Here is a 9,643-nt window from a genome sequence, read left to right as displayed (position 1 = left end):
TTTTGATACCATCGATCACCACATTCTTTTGGAGAGATTGGAAACCCAAATTGGTCTACATGGACAAGTTCTGGCCTGGTTTAGATCTTATCTGTCGGAAAGATATCAGTTTGTCTCTGTGAATGGTTTGTCCTCTGACAAATCAATTGTAAATTTCGGTGTTCCTCAAGGTTCCGTTTTAGGACCACTATTGTTTTCACTATATATTTTACCTCTTGGGGATGTCATTCGAAAACATAATGTTAAATTTCACTGCTATGCAGACGACACACAGCTGTACATTTCAATGAAACATGGTGAAGCCCCAAAATTGCCCTCGCTAGAAGCCTGTGTTTCAGACATAAAGAAGTGGATGGCTGCAAACTTTCTACTTTTAAACTCGGACAAAACAGAGATGCTTGTTCTAGGTCCCAAGAAACAAAGAGATCTTCTGTTGAATCTGACAATTAATCTGGATGGTTGTACAGTCGTCTCAAATAAAACTGTGAAGGACCTCGGCGTTACTCTGGACCCTGATCTCTCTTTTGAAGAACATATCAAGACTGTTTCAAGGACAGCTTTTTTCCATCTACGTAACATTGCAAAAATCAGAAATTTTCTGTCCAAAAATGACGCCGAAAAAATTAATCCATGCTTTTGTTACTTCTAGGCTGGACTACTGCAATGCTCTACTTTCCGGCTACCCGGATAAAGCACTAAATAAACTTCAGTTAGTGCTAAATACGGCTGCTAGAATCCTGACTAGAACCAAAAAATTTGATCATATTACTCCAGTGTTAGCCTCCCTACACTGGCTTCCTGTTAAGGCAAGGGCTGATTTCAAGGTTTTACTGCTAACCTACAAAGCATTACATGGGCTTGCTCCTACCTATCTTTCCGATTTGGTCCTGCCGTACATACCTACACGTACGCTACGGTCACAAGACGCAGGCCTCCTAATTGTCCCTAGAATTTCTAAGCAAACGGCTGGAGGTAGGGCTTTCTCCTATAGAGCTCCATTTTTATGGAATGGTCTGCCTACCAATGTGAGAGACGCAGACTCAGTCTCAACCTTTAAGTCTTTACTGAAGACTTATCTCTTCAGTAGGTCCTATGATTAAGTATAGTCTGGCCCAGGAGTGTGAAGGTGAACGGAAAGGCTGGAGCAACGAACCGCCCTTGCTGTCTCTGCCTTGCCGGTTCCCCTCTTTCCACTGGGATTCTCTGCCTCTAACCCTTTTACAGGGGCTGAGTCACTGGCCTACCGGTGTTCTTCCATGCCGTCCATGGGAGGGGTGCGTCACTTGAGTGGGTTGAGTCACTGACGTGGTCTTCCTGTCTGGGTTGGCGCCCCCCTTGGGTTGTGCCATGGCGGAGATCGTTGTGGGCTATACTCGGCCTTGTCTTAGGACGGTAAGTTGGTGGTTGGAGACATCCCTCTAGTGGTGTGGGGCCTGTGCTTTGGCAAAGTGGGTGGGGTTATATCCTGCCTGTTTGGCCCTGTCCGGGGTATCATCGGATGGGGCCACAGTGTCTTCTGATCCCTCCTGTCTCAGCCTCCAGTATTTATGCTGCAGTAGTTTATGTGTCGGGGGCTAGGGTCAGTCTGTTACATCTGGAGTATTTCTCTTGTCTTATCCGGTGTCCTGTGTGTATTTAAATATGCTCTCTCTAATTCTTTCTTTCTCTCTTTCTGTCTTTCTCTCGGAGGACCTGAGCCCTAGGACCATGCCTCAGGACTACCTGGTATGATGACTCCTTGCTGTCCCCAGTCCACCTGGCCGTGCTGCTGCTCCAGTTTCAACTGTTCTGCCTGCGGCTATGGAACCCTGACCTGTTCACCGGACGTGCTTGTTGCACCCTCGACAACTACTATGATTATTATTATTTGACCATGCTGGTCATTTATGAACATTTTAACATTTTAACATTTCGACCATGTTCTGTTATAATATCCACCCTGCACAGCCAGAAGAGGACTGGCCACCCCTCATAGCCTGGTTCCTCTCTAGGTTTCTTCCTAGGTTTTTGGCCTTTCTAGGGAGTTTTTCCTAGGGAGTTTTTCCTAGCCACCGTGCTTCTTTCACATGCTTTGCTTGCTGTTTGGGGTTTTAGGCTGGGTTTCTGTACAGCACTTTGAGAATATCAGCTGATGTACGAAGGGCTATATAAAAATAAATTTGATTTGAAATTTGATTTTTCGCTTTTGTGTAGTTTACTTCCACATCATGGCTTTGCAGTGTCATTAGCCAAGCCGCTATCCTGCTGTTGTGTACAGCTCCCTCTCTGAGACATTGGCACGTCAGAAAAGTCACCAGCTGGTGACATGTTTCTATGATCACTTTTTGTCCACCGGTAAAGTACTTGACTGCCCAGACTGTCGACAGCAGCGCTTTTTCGCAGTCCGAGTATTGATGTTCAGCAAGGTTGAGTGTTTTGCTCGCGTATGCAACCATACGGCTGTCTTGGTCATATTTTTGGTACAACCCAGCACTAAGGCAGTGCTCTGAGAAATCTACTTCCAAAAATATTGTCTTGTCTTTGTTGGGGTATACCAGGCAGGGTGCCTCACAAAGCAGGTTTTTCAAGGAAGTCACAGCTTCATTGTGTGTGACATCCAAAACGAACGTTGTATCTTTCTGAAGAAGACGGGTCAAAGGCTTTGACAAATTGGTGTAATGTTTGATGAACTGACAGGAGTAATTACATACACCCAAGAAGATGAGCACCTCATGAAGGTTAGTCAGCATTTTGATGTTGCGGACTTCCTGAATTCTGCTAGATTGTGGCAGGATGCCCTCAGCACCCACCAGAAGTCCAACATAGTTTACTTTGGTCCTGCACTACTGTCCTTTCATGATTGCCAATTTAGGCCCGGCTGCACCTAGTTGGGTAAGAACGTGATCCGTGATTTATCAGCTGATGACGGCTTGTCAGTTGTGGGGGAATCACCAGCTGTTGCCTCAGTGTGTACTTCAGACGCAGAAGAAGATCCGGAATCTTCCTCCGTGACAATGGAGTATGTCAACATGTCTGAGTCGACGTCCAGTCTGAACGTGGATGTGTCGTCAACTGGTAATACGGGAGTTATTGCGACTTTGACTGACAAGTACAAAGCATCTCTCCATCACCACACGGGTCTAGGGAGGAAGGAAGTGGCCCAATCACAGGAGCCACCTATTCGAAATCATGGAAGGAGTATTCGATCAGTATTCCTAGCTGAGTGTGCCGAGAAACAGAGACATCCGCTTGGGTCAGATTCTGCACCAAGAGGTAAGTGGATCTAGCGTTTAGCTCCAACAGCGGGTTACCGTTGATAGTTAGCCCCAAGTCAAATAGTCACGGAGAGGGTTGGAAGAACGCAGCAGTGCCTTCCATTCAGTAGCTGGGCGCCAGGTTACGTCTTACAGAAACCCCTGTGGTTCTTTCCGGTATCACCACGGCGGACTCAGTTACCACTTTGCAAGCTTCAGGGATAGTCTGCCAGGACGCCATTCGCACAGGGTCGAAAGAAAAGGCGTGTTGAGCTGGCTGTGCCAAATACCACAGAACTTAGTTTATGGTATAGAGTTTAACACCCAATCTCACCAAAATATCCGCTCCCACATAGATTGTATGTGGTAGGTTCGCGACTACCAGCAGGTACTTACCCAACTGTAGCCAATGCGGAGTAATAGCGTACACACCCCTAAAACAAGTTAGTGTCGTCTGGGGAGTCATTCCCAGTGGGAATCTGAACGTTTTCGGAACAAGGGGTGGCAGTTAGCCGCTTTTGAAATGTTGTTGAACATTTCCAAACTGATTGCTGATTTTTCCGACCAGGTTGCCAGTATGTATCCTCAACCATTGTGAGGTTTAGGCACACGCCGCCGATCAGTGGAGGGCGGTATGTGTCGGCAGGAGGTTCACCCAAGCCACACAGGAAAACGTCATATTCGGTCAACTTTAGAGTTAAACCTGTCACATGGTCATCTACCACTAATGGCGGAGTCATGACCAAGTTCACCAGGGGTTTCTCGGTTGATGTCGCCGTTCCTTCGTTGTTGCGTAAGGTATTGCAGGTAGCCTCTGATGACGGCAGTGATGTCAGTGGAGGTGGCATGGTTATTTGTGACCATACTTAGTTGTTTTTCCAATCCATTAGTTGTACCAAACGGTCTATTAACTCTACCACAATCAGTGTCTGCTCGGTGTCAATGCTAGTCACGTACACAAGGTGGAAAAGTGACACGCTCTGGAAGTTCAGTTTTAGTAGGAGACGCCTGGTGAGAGGTGAGGTAATCTGAGTGAAACCACAAAGTTTAGTGTCGCATTGTTCAGTTTTTAACCAACATTTTGCTGGGTCCACTGCCCTTTTGAGTTTGTCCAGCAAAGTTTGAGATATGAGGGAAATTGTCGAGCCTGAGTCGATCAGCACATCACAGTTTAAGCAGTCCACTAAGACTGTTTTGAGGTATGGCCTGTTGGACTTGTTTTTCTCGTCATATCCCCAACAAAGTGGAGCGGGTGTCCGCAACTGTGTGGTGTGTTATCTGTGTCAATTGTCAAGACAGACTGGTGATCACAGACTTGTGATCAAGTGGGTCCTCTATCAGAGTTTGAGTGGAATTGGCTATTGCGATGTTGCTTATGTTGTGCGTCGCAACATTTGTATCTGGGACTTTTGTCAAAGCCTGTGGGCTCGTTTCTTGATCAAGGGGGCCCTGGATAGGGTTTCAAGTGAGAGTGGGGGTAATTTGATTATTTACGTCCTCGCAGATGGTGTCAATTTCAGCAGACCTGTCCTCCGGCAATTCCACACATAGTACTTTTTTTGTTTGTTGCTTCTGTACTTCTCTTAGCAGAGCTTCTAGAGAGCATTGGTCTATGCTTTGGTGGTCATTGAACCCTTTGTCAAACTTTGTGTGAGTTGGGTGCAGGAACATAGCGGCCAGGTCGAACTTTTGCAGTACCTGGTTGGTTGGGGATGTTCTTTATAGGTATTTTTACAGCTGTGGTTATTGGTGTCATGGTTTTGTGGTAGATACAGTTTATTTGCGTCATCACTCACCGCTCCTATCCTAATGCTGCACCCTCTAACTGGAGTGAGTGCTCCTGCTCAATATTGAAAGCCAAGATGTCAGGGCTCTTAGAGAGGTTCACTTTTGATGCCTCAAAAGCTGTGCTCGCAAGCTCTCTGAGATTGGCAAACCTACGTAGTTAACGTCCCACACTAGTCAACAGCCAGTGGAATCCCGTGGCGCGATATTCAAATACCTTAGAAATGCTATTACTTCAATTTCTCAAGCATATGACTATTTTACACCATTTTAAAGACAAGACTCTCGTTAATCTAACCACACTGTCCGATTTCAAAAAGGCTTTACAACGAAAGCAAAACATTAGATTATGTCAGGAGAGTACCCAGCCAGAAATAATCAGACACCCATTTTTCAAGCTAGCATATAATGTCACAAAAACCAAAACCACAGCTAAATGCAGCACTAACCTTTGATGATCTTCATCAGATGACACTCCTAGGACATTATGTTATACAATACATGCATGTTTTGTTCAATCAAGTTCATATTTATATCAAAAACCAGCTTTTTACATTAGCATGTGACTAGCATTCCCACCGAACACTTCCGGTGAATTTACTAAATTACTCACGATAAACGTTCACAAAAAACATAACAATTATTTTAAGAATTATAGATACAGAACTCCTTTATGCAATCGTGGTGTCCGATTTTAAAATAGCTTTTCGGTGAAAGCACATTTTGCAATATTCTGAGTAGATAGCCCGGCCATCACAGGCTAGCTATTTTGACACCCACCAAGTTTGGTACTCACCAAACTCAGATTTACTATAAGAAAAATTGGATTACCTTTGCTGTTCTTCATCAGAATGCACTCCCAAATAATCCATAGTTATATCCAAATAGCGGCGTTTTGTTCGTGCGTTCAAGACACTATCCGAAGGGTAAAGAAGGGTGACGCGCCCGGCGCGTTTCGTGACAAAAAAATTCAAAATATTCCATTACCGTACTTCAAAGCATGTCAAACGCTGTTTAAAATCAATTTTTATGCAATTTTTCTCGTAAAAAAGCGATAATATTCCGACCGGGAGTCGTTGTTTTCGTTCAAAGACAGAGAAAGTAAAATGAACTCTTCATGTGCATGCGCGGGCCCGTCTCATTGTTCTCAGATCGACCACTTACCAAATGCGCTACTGTTTTTCAGCCAGAGACTGGAGAGTCATCATTCAACGTTCTGGCGCCTTCTGAGAGCCTATGGGAGCTGTAGAAAATGTCACGTTACAGCAGAGATCCTTTGTTTTGGATAGAGATAACAAAGAAGGCCAAGAAAAGGTCAGAGACCGCGCTTCCTGTTTGGAATCTTCTCAGGTTTTGGCCTGCCAAATGAGTTCTGTTATACTCACAGACACCATTCAAACAGTTTTAGAAACTTTAGGGTGTTTCTATCCAAATCAAACAATTATATGCATATTCTAGTTACTGGGCAGGAGTAGTAACCAGATTAAATCGGGTACGTTTTTTATCCGGCCGTGCAAATACTGCCCCCTATCCCCAACAGGGTAATTCAACCACATTGTCCGATTTCAAAAAGGCTTTACGGCGAAAGCATAGCATTAGATTATATTAGGACAGCACCTATACAAGAAAAACCACAGCCATTTTCCAAGCAAGGAGAGGCGTCACAAAAAACAGAAATACAGCTAAAATTAATCACTAACCTTTGATGATCTTCATCAGATGGCACTCATAGGACTTCATGTTACACAATACATGTATGTTTTGCTCGATAAAGTTCATATTTATATCCAAAAACCACATTTTACATTGGCGTGTAATGTTCAGAAATGTTTTGCCACCCAAAACATCCGGCGAATGAGCACATCAATTTACAGAAATACTCATCATAAACGTTGATAAAATATTAAACTGTTATTCAAAGAATTATAGATACACTTCTCCTTAATTTAACCGCTGTGTCAGATTTAAAAAAAACTTTACAGTGAAAGCACACTTTGCAATAATCTGAGTACAGCGCTCAAACATGAAACCAAACCTGCAATTTTTTTGGTGTCAACAAAACTCTGAAATAACATTATAAATATTCACATTTACATTTTACATTTGCGTCATTTAGCAGACGCTCTTATCCAGAGCGACTTATTCACTTACCTTTGATGATCTTCATCAGAATGTACTCCCAGGAATCCCAGTTCCCCAATAAATGTTAATTTGTTTCGATAAAGTCCATATATATGTCGAAATACCTCGTTTTTGTTTGCGCGTTCGGTCGAGTACTCCAAATGCGCTAGTGCTCGCGCATTAAGTTCAGACGAAAAGTCAAAAAAATTATATTACAGTTCGTAGAAACATGTCAAACGATGTATAGAATCAATCTTTAGGATGTTTTTATCATAAATCTTCCATAATATTCCAACCGGACGATTACTTTGTCTTCAAAAAAGAAAAGGAACAGAGCTACCTCTCATGGGAACGTGCGCCGCTGAGCCCATGTCATTTTCTCAATCATCAACTTCCAGGACCTCTTGTTCTCTCCATATTCACAGTAGAAGCATGAAACGACATTCTAAAGACTGTTGACATCTAGTGGAAGCTGTAGGAAGTGCAAAATGAACCCTAAGTCACTGTAGATTGGATAGGGAATCGCTTGAAAAACTACAAACCTCAGATTTCCACACTTCCTGGTTGGATTTTTCTCAGGTTTTTGCCTGCCATATGAGTTTTGTTATACACACAGACATCATTCAAACAGTTTTAGAAACTTCAGAGTGTTTTCTATCCAAATATACTAATAATATGCATATCCTACCTTCTGAGCAGTTTACTACGGGCACGCCTTTCATCTGGACGTCAAAATACTGCCCCCTGCCCTTGAGAAGTTAATGAAGTTGGGATACATATTTGACAGAAACATTTGTTTGAATGGTAGTAGCTCTTCCATTCCTGTTTCAGTGCCGTGGCAAGTTTCACGTAATCGTTTTGCACGTGTTGCTGTTGTAGACAGATGAACCTTGTCACGTGTCTATTCGACGTTCGCTTCAACCGGTAAAGCCTGTCAGTATCCGTAGCATTCGGGTAGCCATCTAAGGCATCCTCTGTGTCTGCTAGGAACGTCTGTGTCGTTTGTCTTTGATTTTATCAAGACATTCCGTGCCAAGTGGGGGGGGGGGGATTGCTTCATCCTGTGGGGGAGGATGGGCCGAAAGGCCAAGAGGAGAAGCCAAGCTTTGGTAGCGGGCACTCTGTGCCGAGTGGCTAAGAGGAATAGACTGAGGGACAACTGAGAGAGGTAAAGTCTGAAATCTTCTGTCATCTTCACTCCTTTGTGAACCGAGCTCTGGTAGAAAACTTTGGTAGTCATGCATGAAGTTCCTCCAGGTGGTACCTAAGGGTGGTATTCTGCTGCATCGCAGAGTCCACATGGGCGATTAGAGTATTTATTTTAGACATGTGAGTGTCGCACTTGCTCCGTTAGGCCTCATACTTATCTGTCATGGTTTGCAGGGAGAGGTCTTGAGTGTGGAGCGAGAGTCAGTGATGAAATTTCCTCTGCTTGCTTAGAGATACATTTTTCCACCTTCCTCACCTGGGTTTTCTCATCATTCATTTGATCAGCGACTTCAATGAGTTCCGCTGTTTTTTCATCCAATTTGGTCATTGTGTTCATTAACTTCTTGCGGATCAGTGGGACGCTAGCGCTAGCTTATGGCATTGTGATCTAACATTCTCATCCCTTTAGCATAGTTTGGGTTTGCATTGCTACAGAGGTCAGCGATCAGTCTTTCTGTTGGTGAGGGTTCACTTATTAGCGGGAGAATGGGGGGCACACCCTCTGATAGCTTGCTCATTATTATTATTATTATGTTTTGTAATGTTTGGGTTTTGAGTCATTGAAAGCTGCCAAAATAATTTTAAACAATTTATAGACGTTAATGAATCATCAATACTGGATCAGTAATGTGGGAGTTAGACTTCAATGAACTTGAAAACTTTAATTGATTTAGCAATGTTAATGATTAATCATACCTGTATAGGTTATCTGGGAATTAAGCTTGAATTAGCCTGAAAGCGTTGCTGTATCTAGGCTAATATTGTCAAGTTTAAAATGTCTCATTGTTTGTAATGAATTAATTCGGTCCTAATCTGAATGATTAACCTGGTAAAAATGTTTGTTTGGCAATTTAACGTCCTTGTTAAATCGAATGAGACAACGATATTCAATCAGCTTCGGCCAAACGAATATATCAAATCAAATCAAATTTATTTATATAGCCCTTTGTACATCAGCTGATATCTCAAAGTGCTGTACAGAAACCCAGCCTAAAACCTCAAACAGCAAGCAAAGCATGTGAAAGAAGCACGGTGGCTAGGAAAAACTCCCTAGGAAAAACTCCCTAGAAAGGCCAAAAACCTAGGAAGAAACCTAGAGAGGAACCAGGCTATGAGGGGTGGCCAGTCCTCTTCTGGCTGTGCAGGGTGGATATTATAACAGAACATGGTCAAGATGTTAAAATGTTCATAAATGACCAGCATGGTCAAATAATAATAATCATAGTAGTTGTCGAGGGTGCAACAAGCACGTCCGGTGAACAGGTCAGGGTTCCATAGCCGCAGGCAGAACAGTT

The sequence above is a fragment of the Salmo salar genome, chromosome ssa12 (genome assembly GCF_905237065.1).
Source record: "Salmo salar chromosome ssa12, Ssal_v3.1, whole genome shotgun sequence".
Classification (NCBI taxonomy): Eukaryota; Metazoa; Chordata; class Actinopteri; order Salmoniformes; family Salmonidae; genus Salmo; species Salmo salar.
This window is presented reverse-complemented; position numbering follows the sequence as displayed.